Source organism: Corvus moneduloides, chromosome 1 (genome assembly GCF_009650955.1).
Source record: "Corvus moneduloides isolate bCorMon1 chromosome 1, bCorMon1.pri, whole genome shotgun sequence".
In the NCBI taxonomy this organism is placed as follows: domain Eukaryota; kingdom Metazoa; phylum Chordata; class Aves; order Passeriformes; family Corvidae; genus Corvus; species Corvus moneduloides.
Genome location: NC_045476.1, coordinates 77,890,840 through 77,914,227, shown reverse-complemented (window position 1 = coordinate 77,914,227; position 23,388 = coordinate 77,890,840). Strand labels below are relative to the sequence as shown.

The 23,388-nt window shown below is 45.0% G+C and overlaps 1 long non-coding RNA gene across 2 annotated transcripts; it reads right to left on the bottom strand.

Annotated features, from left to right (window-relative positions):
• Nucleotides 1-771: 771 nt before the first annotated feature.
• On the bottom strand, nt 772-23,313 carry LOC116447661. 2 transcript variants are annotated; one of them, XR_004241642.1, is made up of 5 exons: nt 21,563-23,313; nt 21,031-21,218; nt 18,264-20,915; nt 6,987-7,101; nt 772-6,299 (listed from the first exon to the last, which is right to left on the bottom strand). It is a non-coding gene; the product is annotated as an uncharacterized LOC116447661 (long non-coding RNA). The 2 variants fall into 2 exon arrangements; XR_004241643.1 differs by lacking the exon at nt 18,264-20,915.
• Nucleotides 23,314-23,388: the final 75 nt, after the last annotated feature.

Sequence of the window (23,388 nt, the reverse complement as noted above, 5' to 3'; positions counted from 1 at the left end):
CACCAATTTTACCTATTTTTATCAAATTTTCCCTCAGTTGTACTACCTACAAATGGAATTGCATCCCAGTGGAGGCACACCTGCTGGAGTCTGATAGCCAAGCTTGACACCAATGCTTCTGATGGGGCTCTTCTCTGCCTCTGGTGCCGTGCACTGCCCTTCTCTTTCTAGCGCTTTTTCCTTTGCACTGAACATGTCCCCGAAGAAAGGGTGAATGCAGCCATGTGCATCGCTCCCTGTCCTGCTCAGAGGGAAAGCTGTCCTATTTTCCCAGCATCCAGCTGTGGGGTTGTTTGTGGCATGGGGCATTTTTGCTTCTCTTTCTGAGCTTGCAGACCATGACTCAAGGAGGTAGCTACACTGTATAGATGGGTCTTAAGATTCAAGTTATCTGAGCACTTAAGAATTCTCTTTATAATTACTTCCATGCCTCCGTGAGACACAGAGATGCTTTTGTCCCCCACTGCAGTGATTGTAAACAGCAGTGTGAAGCTGAAAGCGTAAATCCTCTCATCTGCAGCAGGCATTTGCTCCAGGAGAAATGCATCCAGCTGGTGTCAGGAGCCCAGGGTTACATCCATGCTCCTGAATCTGGCCTGTTTGATGGCTGTGGGATGGGGCTCACAATGGAGTTTGGCTGCATGCAGCTGACCCCTCTGCCCCAAGGTGCGTGAGAGAGACTCGTGGGGGATGTGGTGGTGGTGGGCCACAGTGATCATGAAACGGTTTACTTTGTTTCTCGGTGTAATGAGAAAAAAGGAGAGCAGAGTTGCTACCCTGGACTTCAGGAGAGCTAACTTTAAGCTATGTGGGAGCTATTCAGCAGGCTACTCTGGGAATCTGCTTCTGAGGGCCTCAGAGTTCACAAATGCAGGTCAATTTTTAACAATCGCTTTCTAGACACACAGGAGCAGGGAATTCCACTGTACATCACCACTGCAGAGAGTGGAGGGTTTAAGTGGGGATGGAGGGCCACCTGTGCTGAAACTTGCAGGTATTCTGACACTGCTTGAGCTGCTCTTTCTCATCTTGGTGAGGTTTCTGCTCAGAAACCTGTGTAACAGAGAAGGTACCCTTGTCCCTTAAGCTTAGTATCTTCTTGCCCTCTCTGAAACAAGGATAAATAAAAGCTCCTTTAAGCATCAAAATAAAAACTGAGAAAATAGCTGTTTTGTAGGCAGAACTGACGGCTCTCTCTTACTGTAAGTTGGTGGGGGCTTCTGCAAAGGCTTCCAAAGTCTTTCCCTAAGAGCTGCTGGGTTGTGCCCCCAGAACGTACAGGCAGCTTTGCCACGTGCCTTGTCTGAGGTGCAGCATTGGCTGTGCAAGCTCTGCTGGCCAGAAACAGAGGGCAGAGTCAGCCCCGGCTTCCTGGATGGGGAAAAGACTACAACAGTAATTGGCTTTATTCCCGTACTGCCTCCAGCCTGTCTCACAGAGGGGTTTTAATGCTCTTACTCATGGCAATTGCTCCTGCAAACCCTGGGTTGGTGATTTTGTGAGTGGGAGCCTCAGCATTCAATTGCTTCCCACTCAGGGACCGTTTGCCAATGTAACACCCCCACTGCCAGTGCTGCTTCCTTGGCTGCGTGTGGTCCTTTTGCCGAGCCCTGGCATTTTTTATTTTTGGTTAACATCAGAATGGAGCTGCAGAATAATTGCTCTTTCACTTTGCTCTTAAATAGGCCATGCTGCTCGTCTGCATAAATGTTCTCTTCATGCATCCTGTCACTCTGCCTCGCAGGCTTTTTGGCGGGGGAAAAAACCCAAACCAGCTTATTTTTCAAAAAGATGCCTTTTCTTCCTCATGAATTGCCCCTGCTCTGTATGATAGCCAGCAATTGGCCCTGAAGGATGAATACTAAGCAGCTTTGCCAAGGTGCAAATCAGCTATAAGGCATCCCATGTATCTGGGGCTGTCCTATGAGACCTTTCAGGCAGGGGATTGAAGCCGGGGTGAAGGCCATCTCGGCAGCTCCACCCCACTCAAGCACTTGACCTTAAAAACGCCAGGTTTTAGCCACTGGTGTGCAAATCCCAGTAACATGGGCGGACGAGCCGCAGATGCAAGTCAGTCTTCTCCAGGATGAAAGCTTTTGCTGTCAAGCTGTTCAAAGGGAAACATTCTGAGGCTGAAAACTGCTGGTGTGCACTGGCTCCTGCTCCAGAGGCTGGCCACGTGCCTTGGCTTGCCTCAGACCCGCCGGGAGGGAGGGATGGATAGAGGGATGGAGGCAGAGAGTCCCGGGGATAGGGTACAGAGGAACAAGCCAGGCTTTGCAAAGCTGGCTGCAGTGCCCCTGCCTCCCTGCCCAGAGTTTGCCTCAAATGCAATAGGACTTGGCCGAGGAATGCACAAAGCTCTGGCTCTGCCATGAAGCAGAGCACCAAAGGCTTTGCCCTCCTTGCTGAAGAACTTGCCTGCAGAGGTCATGAAACTGATCGTGTCTAATAGCGTTTATGTGACCTGATTACTCACCAGAATAAAAGCCAGCTCAGCCTTTAGTCCCAGTCGGCTCTTACTGCAATGTTTTCCCAATGCACGGAGGCCACCCTGAAGGAATGGCGTGGGGAAAACTGGACCACGCACCCCGCTGGGCTGAAGCCTGTGTCACCCTCGCAGAGCCAAGGTGGAGCTTGTTACAAAAGGAACAAATAAAAATGAGACAATGGGGGAGAATGAACCGTGTGGAAGAGAGAGGGTGCGTGTGGGAGCAGCGCCTGTGCCTGGAGGGGCAAGGAAAGCGGGGTGCGAGAAGCGGCCTGGCTTGCCTGGCGTGACTCCGCTCACTTGGAGGAAAAGAGGAGTGGCACCAAAGCGTGGCCCGAGCTCGCTGCCACAGGCTGTGCTCTGCTCTGCGGGCACTGAGGTAAGGACAAGCACAGGTTTTGCCTTTTAAAACGGGGCAGAGGAATGTAGGGGCTTAAGAGACATCATGAGACTCCTGTGCGAGGCTTGCAACCTCTACCACCACCCACAGCTCACCGTTGACTTCTGTTCCAGATTGCCCTCGCTCTGCTAGAGTGGTAATTAGGCTGGATTTTGTCCTACTTCTCTCAATAAAAGGTTGTTCGCGAGCCTCCCTGCTCTGACAATTAGAAACCAGCTAAGAAGAAGGGAGCAGTCACGTGGGGTCAGCTGAAGGATCCTTCTGAGTATCAGATGTCCAGCATTAGTCAGTAGTGTATTTTATCAACCTCTTAAATTGAGAGAACCTAGATTATAAAAAAACCAAACAAATTTTCAGCCTCTCTCGAAGAAAACATGAAGCATTTGTGAGGCCACATCTAAGTTTGACATGTCCAGTTGTAGGGTCCTTGGTACCAGGGCAAGTCCAACAGAACTATGTGGCAGACCAGGAAAGGACAAGAGAGCTGGGTTCGTCCAGCCTGAAGAAGAGAGGGCTGAAAGGAGACCTTACTGCTGTCTGACACTACCTTGCAGGAAATACAGAGCCAGACTCATTTTGGGAGTGCACAATGAAAGGATGAGAGGCACCAAACAGAAGTTATACACAAGGAAATCCCAATTAAACATTAGCAAACAACTTTCACAGGGTTGGTGTCTCCTGCAGGGATGTGCAAAGCTCTCCCAACAAAGGCTTACTCTGACTTTAAACCTGGCTGTTCTTTGGGTAGGGATTGGGCCAGACAGTCCCTTCTGACCTTATCTCTTGATTATTTTCTGACCTTATTTATTTATTGAGTGATTCTATGTTTTGTTTATAGGTATACCTGATTTTTTTGGCCCCCAGGAATTTGGTGCCCAGAGGGTGCCTGTGGCTCATGCAGTGACTCTGTATCCACACCTCGGGGACAGAGTCTGACCTCTTAGTATCAAGACCAAGCAGGCAATTACAAACCAAGGTGGGACAGCAGGTCCAAAAAGAAGTAGGTTCTTCCCCTCTGCCACTCACAGAAGTCCAATTGCTCTGGATTCATTGCTCTCTGAAGCCAACAGCAGCATGCTTGGTTAAAAAGGCTGCGACCTCCACACCATCCTCTGTGATGCTTTAACTCTATCAGGTGAAAAACATATCTCAAATGAAGCTGATGGGGCTCTGGGCCACGAGCAAGCCCTTCAGCATTACTATCCATATGGCCCTTTGTGCAGCTTGTCCTTTAATGCAGAAAGTGGCACTTAAAATGGACAGTCATACTCAAAGGACCAACACTCTCACTTGTGAACCTTACATGAACCCAGGAAAAAATCAATAAGGTGTTTAAAAAGACCAGCAAAATAGCATTTAGTCTCCTCTGTGTCAGCAGATCTGCAGAGCAGGTTTAGGGTTGTTTTGCATCTGGGACTGAAAAAAAAAAAAGCCATGTATGATTGCCTGCAGGTGATTAGGTTTTGTTTTAAAACTTTAAACAAACATGGAAATCTTAGAATAAGCTTCTCAAAGATTAAGCACTCATGAACTTCAGAAGAAAGAGCACAAGGCCGGGATTCAGGAGATTTAGGATTGTTGTCTTCTCTACCACCGCGCTACTTGGACCGTGACCATGTCCTGCTTCATTCAAGCCAGATCTTCCAGGCTAACTTAGGCCTTCTGATTTCACTGGGAGCTGAGGACTTAAACACCATCAGGAGATACTTGCCAGGGTTTCTCTACTTCACTGCTGCCTGTGAAGCATTGCAGGAGCTCTGGGATGAGGACTGGTCCCTATGTGTTTGTAAAATGATGAGCTCTGATCTTTATTGCTCTTCTCTGAGGGTCCTTATAAGGAGTTGTGTTGCCACTTGCTGGTGTCCCTCTTTGTCTGTGCCTGGAGATACTGATCACAGCATGAGACCTGTGGCTGTAAAGAGAGGCACCAATGTCAGTGACCCTGGGTGGGCTCTGGTGAGGCGCAACCACGGCCTCCAATGAAGCTGAAATGCCTCTTCACGTTGTGTGACTGGTACCAGAGCCCTGAGCCTGCTGGGAGCCACTGACAGCAGGGTACACACAGCCCCCCTCCGTGCATGGCTCTTCATCCTTGTGTGCACATCCACAGCATGTGTGGGAGAAAAGTACATCAATTAGGTGTCCCCTCCTTTTTTTTTCTTTCCAAAAAAAGAAAAAGTGTTGAGCTTGATGAGAGTAAAAAACCCTCATATTATCAGACTGTGCATTCCCACCCCCAGTGAAGGCCACAGTAGAGCTGGCACTTGCTCTGTCCCACAGCCCCGGGCAGCACCAGTGACCCCACCTGCTCATGGACAGTGGCACCTGACTCATTTCCTTCTCTGGGTGGAGCAAAACCTCTTGCTCAGCGATACCTCCGCTGACCCTGGGTACAAAGGTTGGCCAGCGCTCGCACGTGGCCAGCAGGAGCGGGATTTCTCCTCCTCTTTTCATGTGACATAAATGGGAATGACCCAGGGTTTATGAATCCCAGACGGAAAATGTCAGGAATGGAAAGCAGAGCTGGCCCAAAAGCCACATTTTCATTTACAAGACTCATTTTGGGCAGAGGACGTGTGGCCGTTTGGTACTTTGGGGCAAGGGTAGGTTGCTTTTCCTGTGAGTAAAACAGCATCCACGAGTGCAGTTCAAATCAAAATCATCATTGTCATGAACCTGCTTCAGCTTCTGACCTCAATTCCCTCACAGTCTACAGGAAAAAGAGGATTGTTCCCTGTTTGCCCCAACAAGCAAGTGGTGTTTGATGTGTGTGTCTGCACACAGGCGGGTGGGAAGAGGGATGTGTGGTGTACAAATGCACTCGTGCTCGCAGCACAGCTTTGATTGCACAGTTGGATCAAAGATGGGGGTGATACCAAGCAATGTTGTGTAACCACAGAAGGTTCTTCCAGAGTTACACAACAGCTGGATCCCATACTGTAGATCAAGAAACTGCAACTAATTTATTCCAGGTAACAAAGCACACCCTAAACAGTGGTGTCTACGTACATTACACAGACACTGCCTGCCCTGCAACTGTCCCAGTATAGATGACAACATTTTAATTTGTTTTGCATCAAGATTAATGTGCTTGGCATAAGTGAGGGAACAAAGATAACACTTCTGAACTAATATGTGGTGTCTGCTCCAGTGGAAGATGCAAGGTGCCTAACAGCTTTCCATGGAGACCCCATTTGTGAGCACAGGGGAAAAAGTCAAAGTGGCAGCAAAATCCAAGTGCATTGCATAATGGTGACAACTCCATGAAGCACATTTCTACATGTGGTCACAGTAAAACCTAAATTTCCCGCTTTGAAAAGCCAGGGGAAGCAATCCTTATCAAATCTGGCTTCCTCAAGATGTACCAGGTTTAATCCAGAGCCACTCATGCTGCCACAGGAGCACATCCTAGGCAAAAAAAAAAGAAAAGAAAGTTAGCTGTTCCTGTTAATCTGGCTTGTAGAAAGAGGGATGTTCTAGAAGAGCCCCCGTGAGCTCTGTCTTAAAATCTTTTTCCTGTTGCTTCCAAAAAAATCCTGCTGTAAATCCCTTGTAGTTGCAACATCTTGGTTAGTTCTGGGAGACAGATGAAGCTGCCATCTTCTGCCATGTCCCCAGTAGACTATCATAGAGGACCTCCAGGCAGAGACATCTAAGTTCAGCTAGGAGCCTCACAAAGACCAGACTAGGAGGGCTGAAGGCTTTTCTCTGCATAACACACATCGCAAGGCTTTTGGCAAATGTGCTGTGGCTGACACAGTCGGTGTCACAGCCTCTCCCCTTGCTGCAGAAACCCCTGCAAGGCAGCCCTGGCTGCAAATACAGATCTGGTGATGGCTCCGGGGAAATCAGAAATTGATTTCTGCTGTACATGGGAAGCCAGAAAGAGCCTGGTACTTGAGTCAAGCTGGGAAAAATGACCAAGAAAGAGGCCACACTCATGACCAAAGCATTCAGCCACTAAATGCTCTGCTAAAGAGCTGATGTCATGAAAATGGGGAAATCCACTGCTGTGATATGATGTTTACTTGGCTCTGGAGCTGTAGCACGAAACATAGCAGATGCTATGAATTGAAAGTGTTTGTCAGGACTTACACATTACTGCAGTGAAAACCAAAGTCAGGAGTTGTCCTCCATCACAAGAGTGGGTTCACACAAAGTCGTGAGATTTCATCTCTTGCTTTCAGTGTCTGCATTTTATATCAGCTCCCTGTGATTAAATGAAGAATGCAGCATGATTTTATAGCACAGCCTGTGCTTCTCATAAAATCTCTTGGCAAGAAAGATTTTTTCTCAAGATACACAATGAAAACAGCAAGGCTTTTTCCTTCTATAACCAAAAAATAATCGTTCTAGATCTATTCCTGAACCAAGCGGAACCTCTTCTCTTTATACATTTTATTTCTTGGCAAACAGTGATCACTGCAATTAAAAATGTTTGAAAGGCAAAATCTTGTAATAGAGTTTATCCAAGATACTTTTGTGTTCATGGGGCGCATTGCTGACAATTGCTCTGTGCTTCATGACAACTTCAGAGAATAGTAAACTACTAGGAAAAATGTTTCCATTCCAAAAAAGAGAATTTATGCCCCTCAGTCAGAACCTGGCTGTACTTACTAAAGCTGATAGAAGAAATAGTTGTCTGTATATTTTGTAAAACCTTCAAATCCTTTTTACTTCCCTGCAGTTTTTTAACTCTTCTTAAGAGAAAATAAGTGCAAAGCCCATTTCCATATTCTGAGATCTGATTTTTTTTTTTCAGAAGAAGCACCAAATGCCAGAGGAGGACATTACCAGGATTCACGGCATCCCAGTCAAAATCTGCACCCTGCATCAGGCAAGCAAAATTCCCATTAGGACCTGAGGTTCAGCCAGCAATACAATACGTGTTTCCCTTTCTGTCCTTTTTTTTTGAGCTGATTCACCACCTTTTTCAGCCCCGCACACTGGGTCAGCCTAAGGACTGTGTCCAAAGGGAAGCGGTAACCTCTGAGCTGATACCCAGGGGAATGGCTTAGGATCTTCTGCCGGGAGCAGTAGGCATTGCTCCTGCTGCAAGAGAAGTTCTACCACTGCATGTGTTACAACTTGGATAGAGAAGTTAGAGAACCACTCTTGGCTTCCTCATTAGCTTCTTTTCAAACCCTAAATGACCCAGATGGAAAGAACAGCGCCTGTGCTTTGCTCACCCGTAATTAAGAAGGAAACAAGTTTAAACCGTGTGTGTTCTGTCTGTGGCAAAGGGAAGACTCGTGCTCCCCAATCTGCCTCCGAAATTACTCCTAATAGGACTAAAGAGTGTTTTGGAAGCGGGCTCTGGGCAAGCAATGAGCTGCCATCGGGAGGCTCGCCTGCACTCTACCACCAAAACGCCAGCGTGCTTTCGCATGTATCACGCTATTGTTATTACAATGGCAATTAACGAGCTGTAAACAAATTATATGTCTCGATACAGCCCTTTAATGAGCTGAGGTGCATACCTAGTGGTAGGTAAAAGGTAAAACAACAGCACTAGGCAAGTCGTTTCTGGAGCCATTACAAGTAATTTGCAAGTGCAGGCATCTCAGTTTTGCAATCTCACTCATCTTCATTTCCTTCGAACCCTGCATCTTGCCAGCGACAGCAGACTCTGGCTTCTCCTTTGGAAAGGTTTGCCTTTACTCAGCTCTCTTGCTCTGGCTCTGCTTGTGCAAGCATCAACAAATGTTTAACTCCATTGATATTCCTAGCCTGGAGAAAAAGAAAAAAGCAAGTCTTCTACGGACAGGGATTAATATTTTCTCCTAAATTTGCCCTTTTAATTATTGTGTGAAGAAATTAGGGTTATATTTGCCTAAGGGTGCTACTTTTGTTACATATTTTGCAAGTGCCTGAAGTTGCCGCTCTAAGCTTCATCAAGCAATTTTAGCAAATCGGAGCACGTTCCTGAGCCCCTGCTGCTTTTCCCGCTGCCTCATGTTTCTGTGATCTGCCCTACGTGTAGGGAGCTGCCTGGCAGAGAGCTGCAGTGCAGAGCAACCCAGATGAACAAAAATGAAGGCAAAGAGATGCACTCGGTAGGTATGTGTGAAGCAGGACCCCTCGATTCTGGGCTGTGGAAGCCCAAAAGGTGTGTGGGTTCCTGGCAGGCAGCTCAGAGAGGGGGAATAGGGGCACACAAATTGCAGGAGCTGTCAGGAGACCCAACCTTGCTGTAAAGAAAGAGGAATCCACGTGCCAGCAAACAGTCATTGAGTGAAGCAGCACACCTGCACCAGGATGCTGAGGAAAAGAGCCTGGCAGTGGAAAGGGCACACTGTGGGATTTAAGGGATGAGGCAAGGCAGTTTGTCCCAGGTCCTTGTGTCTGTGGGTTCTGAACAGCCATGGGCCCTTACGTTGTAATGCAGCCCAGTGTAAGGAGCCACCTGGCCCCACAGGTGGTGGGCACTGTGGGCACCCAGAGAAACAGCAAGCGCCCAGCACACTGTGCGTGGCATGACAAAGCTTGGTGTGGCACAGTGCTTGCTGGCTTCATCTCCCTGGCAATCTTAAAGCCTTTTTGAATCGATAACCCATTCCCGTGACATTATAGGATAATTCTTTAGCAGGTTTCCTGGTGTTTTGGGGGAACAAAAATCCCAGCACAAGACAAACCCAACCTTCCAGCACTGTGGCTTAGAGAAATTTGGCGAGCTCAGCTGATCTTACCACTGGGAGATGCTGGCTTCTCCCAGAGCACTGTCTGCTATAAGAAGGAAAAGGTAGGATGAGAAAAGGGTTGAATAAGAAAAAGGGAAACACAGAGACCATTTTACAGTAAGGGCTTAGGAACATTTACCTACAACAGCAGCTCAGGTCACAGCCAGGGCAGGCAGGGCCCAGATGCTGGATTTCTGCTTGTGCATGGCTGCAGGTGCCTTGAAACGGGAGCAAAACCCTCTTCCAAACCGGGATTTGCCATTTGGGGAAAGACTGGCACACCCGCCGTACAAAATGTAGGTCAGGGCCACGGGTAAGTGCTGAGGGGCTCTGCAGGGAGCTGTGTGATGGACTAACCAAGTTGTACAAAGAGAAAACATATCAAGATCCCGTACAGCTGGCCTCGGCTTGTGTCACTCACTAAATATTTGATGAATGTTAACTGCCTAACCTACTTTACTCCTCTCGCCTACCACAGCATTGACTGGCTCCTCCGTTATTTCTCTGTTATTGATACATTTTGAGGAAGACAATGTCTCACAACAAAACAGTGATCTTAGATGTGAGATAAAAAAGGAGACACAAAAAGGAAAGGTAAAACAGACAACCCTAGGAAGAGGAAAGCAATATGTGGGCACAGGAAAATAGAAATTGAGTGGCAGGGGCACTATCACCACTTTACAATAGAATGGAAACCAGCAAAGTCAGGGGATGAAAACGTGTGGAGAGTCACATTAATCTTCTATCCCTTCCTAAAAAAAATAGCAGAATTGATTTCACCCTGGGAATTGCACATGCATGAATCTTACTGATATAACTATATGGAAGAATTGCCAAGGAACTTCATTCTATATGAAACTGCTCATTGAATAATTTTGAAGTTCCACACTAGTTCATGAAATATCTAGTTTTGCCGCTATAAATATTCATGAAGGAGAGAGAAAAATGGGTTCAGGCAGGACTCCAGGCGGCAGAAGTCAGGCACCTCAGTAAGGTCACTCAGTGTGTGATTGTCCTCATACTGCTGAGAGCAAAGATTGCTGAGCCAAGGTGCTCTCTGGCCTTACCAAAATCAGGGAAAACAGATGAGGAGCAATAAAAAAAAAACACAGTTATATTGGATGAAGTCCCACAACAGCCCTTGCTCCAGTATTTCAGAAGCCAGGGTTCAGTTTAATCAAGCATTGCTTTCCTGAGCAGAGCTGCTCATGGAACTTCCGGAGATGTGTAGTGGCAGCTCTGTCAACAAAGAGCCAATTTTCTTCATTATTAACAAAACATGTTTGGCCTGTGCTTTTTGGTCAGCCAAAGAGGAGAAAGAAGTAGTGGTAGAGTGGCAGAGAGCAGCTGCCGGCCTTTTTCAAAGATTATGTCAAACACCTGCACCCTGGCATTCCTGTTGCCCTCTCCTTGTCTCTCCCTGTGCTGCCTTGGGAATGTCCCTGCTCCCCAGTTTGAAGCAGCACAACAGCTCTGGCATTAATGGTATGGCTGAGCACCGAGTTTCTGTAGGGCTGATTTATGCTGCAGAAGAGTGTTTTTCACTCTGAACCGACTCCTTTCAATGCAAACAGCACTGTGAGAAATTGGCCTCATCAGTCCTGCGAGCTGGGGTGGGACACTGGGCACCAGGGATGGCCACGCCTGGGTGGATCTGCGAATGCACAAATTTCTTGTGCTGGCTCCATGAGCCAAGTCTGTTTCCATGAAATCTGCTGATTCACTGTTTCATTTTATTTACAGTAACATGTACCAGGGCATGACTCACTTATTTGCTCTCTAAAACTTTTTACTCCTTAATTGTTGCAGTCTTCCATCCTCAGCACAGGAGGGAAATGCCCAGGAAGAGGAGGCCCGGCAAGCCAACAGGCAGCACGTACGAAGCATTGCCCCAACATGAAGAGGCAAGCAAGGGCCAAGGTGTAAGCCGAGAGGGGATTATCAAGGGACACTGGGAACCACATTCCAATGTGAATCAGATCAGGAATCCAATTCTATGATTCTATGATCTCTAATTCCTGAAACAGGAATGCTTTCATCGCGCTCCTTTCTGTAGAAGTGTTTAGTGCCTTTAGTTTCTACTTTTCTTCCCCAAAACACCAGTTGCATGTGGGTGGGTAACACAAACACCAGCAGCACCAGTGGGAAAGATGGATGATTCTAACAAGGAAAGAGTTCATGTAGAAGTTAATTATTTGCAAATTGGCAGCGATACTTTGACCTCAGATACTTGAAGACCTGGATAATGGCACCTTTGGGCCATGAGTAGTTAGTTGTCTGTCAGACTTGATGGAGGATGAGTCAACCTGTGACTTGTCATGGAGATGGACAAATAGGGTGGCTGCCTTTAAAACTGAGGGCAAACGAGAAAACTTCATGTCAATGCCCTGGAAATATTGGAGCATAGAATCAAATATGGACTAGTTCACACATGATGATAAAAGGAATGAGCACTAAATGAGCTAAAGCAAATTTATTTCCTTTTATGGCTAATCATCAGTCTTACAGAAAGGAGAGAGGCAGTAGATGTCACATATCTTGGCTTCCAAGTGGTTTTGACAGTGTCTCTGATGCCATTCTCATCATAAGTAAGCTCAAAAGAGAAATTTACAAGAGGGTGACACAAGGCTTGTCAAATTGTCGCAAGAGGGGGAGTGACAGCAGGCGCAGTGGCTGTACCAGGAACAGCAGGGCAGGCTGGTGCCAGGGCTGGCATTGTCACTGCTGTCGCTGAGGGGACGCTGTCCTGGGGTGGGGGGAAACACAGGGCGCAATTCAGAACAGGGACAAGTTCATATGAGCTGGTGCTATCAGGCAGGAGCAATGGACAAATCCAGCCAGGCAATAGCCTGGCTGGCAGATTACTGGGCAGGAAGCTGGCTTGTGAGCTAAAGCCTGGAAGCACCGTGTTTCTGAGACAAAGGCAAACGCCATGCTGGGATGTACCAACAAGGGCATGGCTCACAAGGTGCAGGCACAAGCCCTTTTCCTCTACCCTGCTGGAAGTCAGGCAGTGGTTTTGGGGTATGGCTCTTCCAGATTGAGAGCCCCCCCAAGCTGGACACAGGGGCAGTCCTGTGGCTAACAGGGGGCCTGGAGAACATCACCTATGAGGAAAGTCCAAAGGCACTGCCCTTGTTCCACCTGAAGAAGGAAAAAAGGGTATTTCAACATGTGGGGCTGCAAAGCGGAAGGCAATTATCTGCAAGGCAGTTTCGGGTTAGTCACTGAGAAATAATTATAGCTGGTCAGGGCAGTGGGGCAGAGGACAGACAGCAGCCAGACATGGAGGTGATGGAGTCTCCATCACTGCATATCTAAAAGACAACCTGTTGGAACAACATGGGTACAGTTTATATATTATTGTTGACATTATACAGTAAGTAATATTTTTGTATGGTATCTATAATACCCTAAGCCAGTAAGAGACAGTAAATATCCCACTGGGATCCCTTCCAGCCTTCATTTTTCATTGAGTACAGCTCAGGCTGGAATTCTACATGTTATGCATCACTTACAGGAGAAAAATCACCCATGCAGAGCACAGCATGAATGCCAAGCAGGAAATGTCCCCCACCACAGTGCACTAGTCCATGTTCTTCAGGCCATAGGACACATCCAGCTTTGGGATGTCTGCCAGAGGCTCCCAATAGTAAAGATCTGTAGAGAGCTAACAGCAGCAGGGCAAAATCTGAACCACCCCTAAGTACTGAAACAGCACAGGCCGGGGACCTGTGAAGAAAGATTTGCCTACAGATCAGGGAAGTAGCAAAACCAGTATCCTTTCGGATTTGGGGCTCTTGGGACAAGCTTTGCACATACTTTCAACTGCACCCCTCTTTCTGAACAAGCCAACACAGAGTGTAAGTCCTTACCTAATCACAGAACTCCAGCAGCTGGAGCTTTAAGGGAAGCAAATTAATTTGCGACTTATGCCCTAGGGTGTCTGTGGCTGTCTCTTCTCCTGGCCGTGTGCCTGAGGCTGACCGAATCTGAAACTTGATTTGGAGGGCAGCCTCAGATGTTCCAGTTTGCTCCAAATGGACTGACGGCAAGAAGAAATGCATTGAAGATCTTTTTAGTTGCGGGTGCATAGCTGGCCTGTGCCACTCTGATTTGTATGTCTCTGCAAACAGTGAACTACACTCTAGGAATTACTCTTTGAGCCTTAACATTTTCACCAGCTATTGGAAGGCATTTTGATAATTACGTCAAACATAAGGAAAACATCTCTATAGTTACTCAGTAACTAAGATACTTTGTCAACACAGAAGTGACAGGGTTCTTATTGCCTAGTTAGTCACTTGAAAAAAAATGGAACTATTTACTACAGAGGCATTCAATAAATTGTATTTGCTAATGCTGCATTTCAGTGCTATGGCCATGGAAATCAAGATGATTTAATAGCCTAGAGCTTGTCATGTTTGCATCATGGCAGAGCTTCTTTAGAAAAAAATAATGCTTGCAGGGAATACTTTATATACATAAAGTGTATTTTATTTGATGGCAAATTAAATTGACAGTGAATCAGAAGATACCAATACTGAAAGTTACTTGTAATCATCTCCCAATTAATTTCCAAAGACATGCATCACTGTGCAGGAATTTGCATTACCAGGGGCATTTGAAGGCCCTTGAGTTTAATCAAGTCAGATTAAAAAAAAAAAATCTGGTAAATATGGCAGAAGGAAAACTAAAGGTTATTCACAAAGGCCACCTTCTGTCTGTGGGTCAGTGAAGGTGCTTCCTCCTAAGCATCAACAAAATGAAAGCTGTGCTGTGAGAAAACAGCTGTTTAGGAAGATCCTTTCAAACATGGATGCTGGCATACTGCTGGGAGATTGGCTCTTTTTAATGTTTTGCTACTGCCTTTTGATTTGTTATGTGTTCTGTTCTCCCCTGGCCCCCTGCCCACCATTTCGAAATGAATGAAAGAGATTAGCTGTGACAACGGAATGGGGAAATGTGTGCACAAAAGAGGTGAACCTTGAAGAATGAAACAAACCACAGTATTCGATATTCTGCAGTTGGGTTTGATTAGGATAATTAATTGTTGCTCTTCGCAAGTGGAATGAAGTGCGCAAAGCCAAAGACAAGTGGCTCGATGGAGCTGGAGGGAGGGGGCAGAAGCCACCAGCTTCACTTCCAGCTGGCGAGGAAAGCCCCCGGTCCCCGTGGGGAGCGGCACAAACCCTCACTGCCTCTGCACACCTTGCCACAGCCACACATTCCTGGGGCCAACCTGCTGCCACGGGCCTAACCTGCAGCTCCATGGGCTCACCCACACCTCCCTCCGCCCCAGGGACTCCCCAGGCACAGGCGCTGTGCTGGGGCCAGCAGCAGCTCGGCCCTTTGGAGGGGCTTTCATGAAAACTCCCTTTAATTGTCTGCGAGCATGGAGCATTATGCAAACAAATTTCACTGAAAACGAGGAAAAGAGGAAACCATAGGAAAAGGAATTACAAGATCCCCTGCTGCTCAGAAGCAACTCCCTTGCTTTCTAAAGTAGGCTGCATAAATATTGATCTAGCCAGAATATGCCCTACATTCATTTGCACAGACATTATAAATGTGCTTGAGAATGAGAAATCAATCTTGTTTTTCTGAGTGGTAGCCATGTACAGGCAAGAATGCGTACAGATAATGCAAATCACAGTTCTCAGGCTTGTCACTTAAACATGGACTCAGAAAAGGTGTTCTTGGGGAATGTGGGAGGAGAAGATCTTCCCTATTTGCTTATTTTTAGGTATTTCCATTAATCCCTATACAGACCACTTAAAACACATGCCCACTGCAATCCTAACTATAATCCGTCATCTAACTAGTTTTCTGTATTTTGCCTGCTGAATTTGTTTAGGTTACTGTTTCATAACCTCCTCCAAGCAAGGTGAGGTATAACCCTAGGCATCCCTATAACTTTATGTCTCCCTCTGTCATTAACCTTCCGTCTGGCTGAGCACTGCAACACCGCAGCTGGGAAAATCATATCATTAGGTTGCAGAAGCAGTAGAGTTCCTGCACTAGAGAGCCACAGGGTGGCTTCCGAAGCACTGGGTGATTAATAATTAATATGTAATTGTTGGATAATCTGTTCAGACAGTCCCAGTGTAGGAAATATATTAATATTTTTTCTGGAGAATGCTGCTACTAAAACAATAAAATTTTAACAAGCCCCCTCTTGTTGTAACACTACTTAATAACAGAAACAGTGTAAAACAGCCACATCTTGCTATACATTGTAGTGAAAGATTCTGCCTTTTTACCAAGCAAAGTGTTTGTGTTCATAAAGTAGAAGATGTGGCAAATGTTAGGTGACAGAGATAAGGAATTGTGTGTCTAGTTGAATTTTAAAAAGAAAATGATTCAATTCTTTTTTAATATGTGATCTGCCTTCTTTAAGCTACCATTTGGCTGACTCCTCTGCCAGTTTTATTGGCTTGACTCATTATTTTCAGTTATTTTCATCTCCATTTACTCATTCTGAATAACATCACCTTTCCAGAAAGCATTTAAAATGGGTTCATTGCTTCAAAGAGAAAAAAAACCTTTAAATTAAAAACGTAGAGTCCCTTTTCATAAACATAACTCCAGAACAATAAGATACAGTAAATGAACAGAGTAGGCTTTAGATGGTGAAAATGGTATCTTTAAAGACCTGGCAAAGGCAGGAAGAAAAGATGAGTCAAGTGATCCCTATTTCTTCTAATTACTCGCCATGCTCACAGAGCTCATCACCATTGGCCTCAAAATGAAATAATTGTCATGCTGCATTTCAAAGCTGTGATTCAGGAGCTGCAGGACGTGTCTTTCTGTTTCACAACACTGTTATATATGGAGATACCTATACTGTGAGGATGCTGAACTTAGAATATTCCTGCATTACACAAGTGGGGTTTATTTGAACACTGACTGAAATATGCAGAACTTGATAACCTATCAATTTACACTTGGTGACTAATGATCTGGCGTTAAAATGCTGGATATTCTTATAATGGGCAGATGCTCCACATTACAAAACATGTTTTGTTCAGCAGTACATTCAATGTGATTTGTAGCTACGGTGCAGAAGCAATCCAAAATGATAAATTTGCTTCCTGAAGGTAGCTGCCAGGCTATACTAAGTGGGGGAGCAGAAGCACCAGCTTTTGGAAAGCAGTGTCTTCCAACAAAACAATTTCAGCCAAGGATACGGAGCTTAGAGAATAATGCAATGTTACAGCTGAAGTACCAGGATAATTGAGCCTATAACATCTGCTCTAAATGTAGTGACACCAAAAATAAGCCCTTCTGTCTCTGTTGTTGTTCCTTGTTAAAGCAGAGTGCAAATATGCAACATGACCCCAGCACATCAGGGAATTTGGGAACAGAAGCAGCTTGCTATCACAATTACCCTTCCTCTGCCAAAGAAGGAACTTTCTCAGTGAAAATATAACAAAGACATTGCTTGGGTTCTTTTCTAATAACCTTTCCAAGAAGGAAAAAGGGATCATACTTAATTAGCCCCTTGAATAAAGGATGGTCTGGTGACTGTTTTACAGCTGGAAAAAAGCAGTAGGGTTAAGGAGTTTGATTGATTTTGCCTTGATTTTTGCCTTGATTTTTAGTCATAGAAGCACAGAATGGTTTGGATTGGAAGGGACTTAAAGACCATCTATTTCCAACCTCCCTGCCACGAGCCGGGAGACTTTCCAGTAGCTTGCTCAATGAGAAATTTATAGATTTCTCACAAGATATTGTATTGAATCATTCCTGAAAGAAGAAGGGGGAAGCGAGGCAGAGAAAAAAATATGGGTGTGTTGTAAGGACTAAATCCCCTAAGACTTTCTTTTTGTTCCAAATTACTATTGAGTTTGATTAACCAGAACCCTTAATTTGCGTATTCTACTCTGCTGTGATTTTCTCCTGGTTTGAAGCAGAGGGAAACAAATCCCAGCCCCTGTCCAGGAAATCCACTCACAAATACATGCTGCTGGTTTCCCTTCCACAGTTTAAACAAAAAGGAATATTCAATTAAATTGAAAACGGACACATTTAAAACTGATAAAAAGGAAATAAATTTTTTGCACAGCATGCAATTACTCAGCCAAATCCTTCCAACCTAGTATCATCACAACCAAAATCTCAGCAGGAGCCAAAAGAGGACTGGTAATACATGCATAAAAACAAACAGGAGCTTTGAAAGGGATTTATACTCATGTTTTTGGGGTAAAGCCAGCATCCAACCACTGCGACGGTTTGGGAATAGGTTTCTGAGACTGGTTGTCCCACACCATCTACCATCACTGTCCTTTCATCTTCCCTTGAAGTGTGTGGTAACAACCCCTTTGCAACAGGATGCTATCTAGAAGGACCAGTAGTCTAATCCACTTTTGCTGCTGAAAAGATGTAGGTAGGAAATCCTGCAGATGATTTACAAATCATTTCAGTATCTCGACTCTTGCCAAGAAGCAGCCCTTGTTTAGGTATTTGACAATCTGTCGTTACACTCGTTCAACAGCGACCACATTGACAACTGATTCCTGGCTGAGTGACTCAGCCTGCTAATTCCAGCCTGCCAGGTCTTGCCTCACTGAGGTTTTGTGCATGGCGAGGCCCTGGGTGATGTGATCTCACTTTGACGTTCACCCTGCTCCTGGAAGGATGACCCCCTGAGGAGGTCCAGAGGTCATCCACTGTAATGCACATTACTTACCAATACTTCCTCTTGATGAGATGTGTTCATTAGACATCTCATACAGAGGCTTTCCAGATTCCTTGGCTTTCTTCAGTCAGTGCATCCTTTCAGGGATGGTCATGGAGCAGCCTGCATTTGTGCCTGCCTGACCTCTGTCACTCCATGGTGGCTCCAGAGCAATGTGACCGCTCCTTTGACACCTGGTCCACACCACTGACGACAGAAGGAGAGTCAGTAGAGCCTTTCTAGTAGTTGCTTTCTGCATGTTCCTACACAGCTTCCCTGAGGGCCCCTGAGCCTGGCTGCTGGTCTCAGAGACCTTCATGGTCCATCTGATTTGGAAGAGCATTCAATCTCAGAGTAAGTGAAGAGGAGCAGGCATGCCTGCTCCCTCGAGGCAGGAGAACTCTGGCTAAAGCACCCGAGAACAAAACATCACACACTTGCAATCCGTGTATACTTTTTGCAAGCAATGCCACCATGTGGGGAATAATGTGATAAATGGGTTTCCAGCAGCCACCTAAAAATCTGCTCCAAGTTCCTTGTATGCTGGGATCTGATATGAAGAAAATATAAAAGGGCAGCCAAGAATGGTAGGACACAAAATACTTGGCTATGATCCAGAAATGCCTGCAGCCCAGCTGTGTGGCGAATATAAACCCTAGCCAGCAGCCTGACTGCAATCGTTGTGGAGAACAGCTCTCTGGCTGGCTCTTGTGTGCTGTACTATGGACCAATCTCATGGAAAACCCCACCATGCTGGGCTTCTTTCAAAAGCCTGATTGCTCACAGTCACAGGTACCAAGGCAGCTCCATCCTTCTGTCTCTTCAATTCTGCAAGTAAACTCTTCACCGTGTGCACCACCATTTTTTTGGTCAGAAAAAGAATGCTGGAAAGCTTTGCTTCCTGGCAGTATGGCATTCCAGATCCACTTCTGGTGCAGGACAGATCTGTTTGGTGTGGCAAAGAAGCACGTCAGGTTGTCGGAAAGTGAAATTTGTGCTATTATTATGAAAGCAGGTTATCAGTACCTGTTGGCATAAACAGTGTTCCTAAAAATCCAGCTGACTTTCAAACACACCATTTCCCAACTGCGTGGGGGCCACCAATGGGTTTTCACAATGGGTTCATTGCCTGCCTTATCAAGAGGCTGATGAAAATTTAACCCCAAGGCATGTCTTGATCTGTGGAGTAGTTAGGTCACAGGCACCAAATATCTTGGAGAACATGCTACCAGTGATGCTGCCCGGGCATGTATGAGCTTGGGAAAACGACGAGCTTATTCTACTCTAGCAATGAGAATTCACATCCGTTTGGAGAACCTGGTTTACCCTTGCTCTGACCAGATCAGGTGGAGTCTCACAGAGCATTCAGATTTGTTCTTGGCACTTAGAAAGCAACAAAGGACACCTTTGGAAAGCCAAAAGCAGGATGATGCTGCCTCTGAAAGAGTTTCAATGCCAATTATATACACATGACTGTAGTTTGAAGTATCCTGACTAACATCTGCGAAGCTAACAATGCAGGCTTTCACTTCAGTCAAACCCAGATCCCAAAATATTAGCTGTTCTCCCTTTCCTATGGCTTCTCTTCTGCACCGTCCCAGGCCAGCTTCTCCACAGACTGACAGAGAGCACAGAGCAGGGCATCACAGTAACCCCCACTGTGGGTTACCGTACGGGGAGCCACGTGATCTGCCGGTGAAATGATAGACTCATTTTCCTGGAAGTTTGGTTTAGCCTCACCCATGAATACCAAGCTCATTCCCATCGTTCCAGTGTGTTACAAAGAGCTCTCTTAATCTCATGCAACAGCGTGTCACAGCCCTGTGACTGCGCAGTCACAGCTGAAACGGCTGAGCCAGTGTGCAAGGGAGGGGTGGAGGGCTGAAACCGAGGCACCTTTTCATGTGCTGCTGACATGACACATGAAAGTGATTCTGCACACAAGTTCATGGCTCCCAGCCTAGAAGTCAATGGGCATTTTGTCACTAGAATAGCTAAGGAACAAAACAAACCCCCTACTCTCCTAGATTTAACTCCTTATAGTCATTTTCATCAAAGACAGCTCAGATATGTTCTGTACAGATTTCCTGGAAGCCTTTCTGAGAGGGCTGCCAGGGGTGCCACAGAAGTGACAGTGAGCTATTTTAGTATTAACTTCTAAGTTGATCCTGCCAATATTTTAATTGTATAAGGCTTTATTTTGTTAATTTCCTTCGAGGATTTCTATGTTTACTCTTAACAAGAGACACCTTCGGTATTGAAGAAATAAATTAGAAAGGCTCCTTCAAAGGGTAAAATGTGGATCTTTGTTTATCCTTCAAGTAAAGTACTGTAGATGCAGCTGTTCATAGCACTCTGTACTAGGATAACTCATCAGTAACAGATATTTTGAGGCTTTAGCTTCCCCTATGCTATTCTCACTTCAATGCTTATGCCATTCACAAATAACTAACTTGCGTTTATGTGACAGATTCTTACTGTATTAAAGGGATACCTGAGATTCTTCAGGCGCAATTTGTTTTAATGCAGAACATTCCCATTACCCTGCCGACAGTGCTGCTCCCATCATCCTGGCACACTGGAGTAGCAGCACACCATGCAGAAGAGGCAAATACCAGTGAGTAGGGGCACGACCTTTCTAAGCCAACTTTGTTGCCAAACCTGCTGTATGGCGGAAACATATCCTCAGTCTCACATGAAAGGCCTTTATGCACAGCCTTTAAACAACAGACAGTATCCTCTAAGATATTTACAAGGGAATTAATGGGAGATGACTAACCTCATGAAAAGCTGATATCAAAAACGTTGGAATCTCTTGGGTCACTTCAAATGCGCCAGTCATGCTATTTAGGGCATTATGTAAAACCATTACATTCAAGTCACTATGTTGGCTGCAGCTTAATGAATCCACATTAATCCATCTCTATCAGTAGTGATGAATACTGTACCTTGAGGAGTTGTAGAGCTCTGAAACAAAAAGGGCTTAAGACACCATATGAGCAAGAAAGATAAAAAGAAATAATTGCAAGGAAGGATTTATAAAGTTCTGGAAGAGAATCTTTTAGTGCATTAATATTTAACAGGCAGCAAAGCTCTTTTTCTCTAAAAAACAAACAAACAAAACAAATAGCTTAAAATGGAAGAGTCAAAGACACAGTAAGAGGATTAGTGTATGGGGTCGCTGAGTCTACTGGCAATTACAAGGTCTGGCTTTGCAAATAGTATCAACATAAATTAAAAGCAAAATCTGTAAAATACTGGTTTAATTTTAACACAGCATTTAATATAACACTAGAATGGATAACACAGACCTGTAATCAATCCAGGTATAACAAAGCTGGGGTTCCTTTTCCTCAAGTTTGTTTTCTCTGCACGTGGCTTTCAGCCGTACGGTTAACTCAGGATCAGCTGCTCATTGCCTTGAACTGCAATGGAAGTGCTGCTGTTTCCTTTCTTTCTTCATGTGATGGGAACAAGAAGTTTGTCCTGGAGAAGAAATTCCAAAATTTGCTAAGGAAGCTGCACCTCCTGACTGTTTAACTGCAATGCTAACAGAGCCCAGCCTGTGCATGTCACAACAGGAAACATTTGTGTAATCAAGGGATCTCCACACCACACTGCTGCTGAGGGCTGAGGAAAACCCTGCCTTGCTGAAAACAAATACAGCTTAGCTCTACAAGACACTGAAATTCAAGTGGCCAAGTACTGCAAGTGAGAATCTATGTCACTTGAACAACCTTACAGCGGGATTCTGCACCTGGCTCCAGCCCCTCCCTCTGCCCAGACAGAACTCTAGTTCAGCAAGAAGGAAGTTTCACAGCCTGGTACTCCAGTTTCAGAGCACGGGGACCTGACTTGTGCCTATCACCTTGAGAGGCGTCTAGTGTGCAGCCAAGAAGGTACTTCCCTCTTTTCTCCTCTCTCTGTACTATGAAAATATTTACACTTATGTTTGTATCGTGCTTTGAAGTGCACTGCTGAAGAACATGTAGTAGTGTTGATATTACTTGTATGGAAGTGGTTTTGGAATCAGAAATACAGATCAAACCTTGCTGAAAATTATTTAGGGAGCTGTAGGTGCAAGTAAGTCATAAGAATCCAGTGTTACTGAATTTATAAAAAAAAAGAGCAACTGTAAGATCACTTACAGCCTTTAAATCATATTTCAGGCATTGAGCAATGGAATCTTCCCTGTTCAAGAATAGTTCTTAATTGTATCCTCAACATAAGAACACATTTAAAAGTAAAAGTTTCCCTGAATAAGCACCATCTTAAATACCTCACTACACTGAAGGCCTTACACACCAAGATGAGCACAACTGCCATGGAACACGCACACACTGTTGTGCTCAAGTTCACAGCTGGAGCAGCAATCAGCATGAAATTTCAGTTCCTTGTTATCTGTATATCCAATTTGTTCCTATAGCTGTGGCAATTGCAAATATGAATGAGGGGCACAGGTGCATACCTAGCATTTAAAAAAATGAAATTAATTCTTACTGATAAACTATTATTTTGAGAACAGTTTCCATATGACAACATTCAATCTCTCTTTAGAAAGAAGGTTATTCTTATTATATTGTTTAATTTGAAATGGTCCCTTTGCTCATCCATCTCCTGGTCTTTGAATTACACATACAGCAGCAAATGTCTTCTGTTTCAGCATTTTGACATTGAAATAAGTTTCTTGCTTTGTCATCTGCAGAAAAATTCTCCCTTACTACAAAAACAGCCTACTAGAGAGCTGAGTAAGCTCCTAACACTCTGCAGGGTTGAAGGACATTAAATTCTTCCTTTCTAAGCCCCCTCCCCAACTTCACATGTCAGCTGGAATCACTAAAGTGATTCATACCTTCTTGAAACACAGATGAACATTTAGCAGCATCATTGATGATGACTTATAGCAGAGAAAGTATAAATATAATCTTCCGCACACTAGCATTTCTCAGTGCTCATCTCAGCTTTTCACCCAGAACTGACTTGTCAGTCAATTTTTCTGTAGTCAAGGACTGGGGATTAAGAAATTCCTGTTTAGTGATGGCACATTATTTTGCAATATCTTTGAAAACAAAACTGAAACTGAGTGTTCACTGCTTATTTGATATAACCCCAAAAAAATCCCTTTGAGTACAGCTCA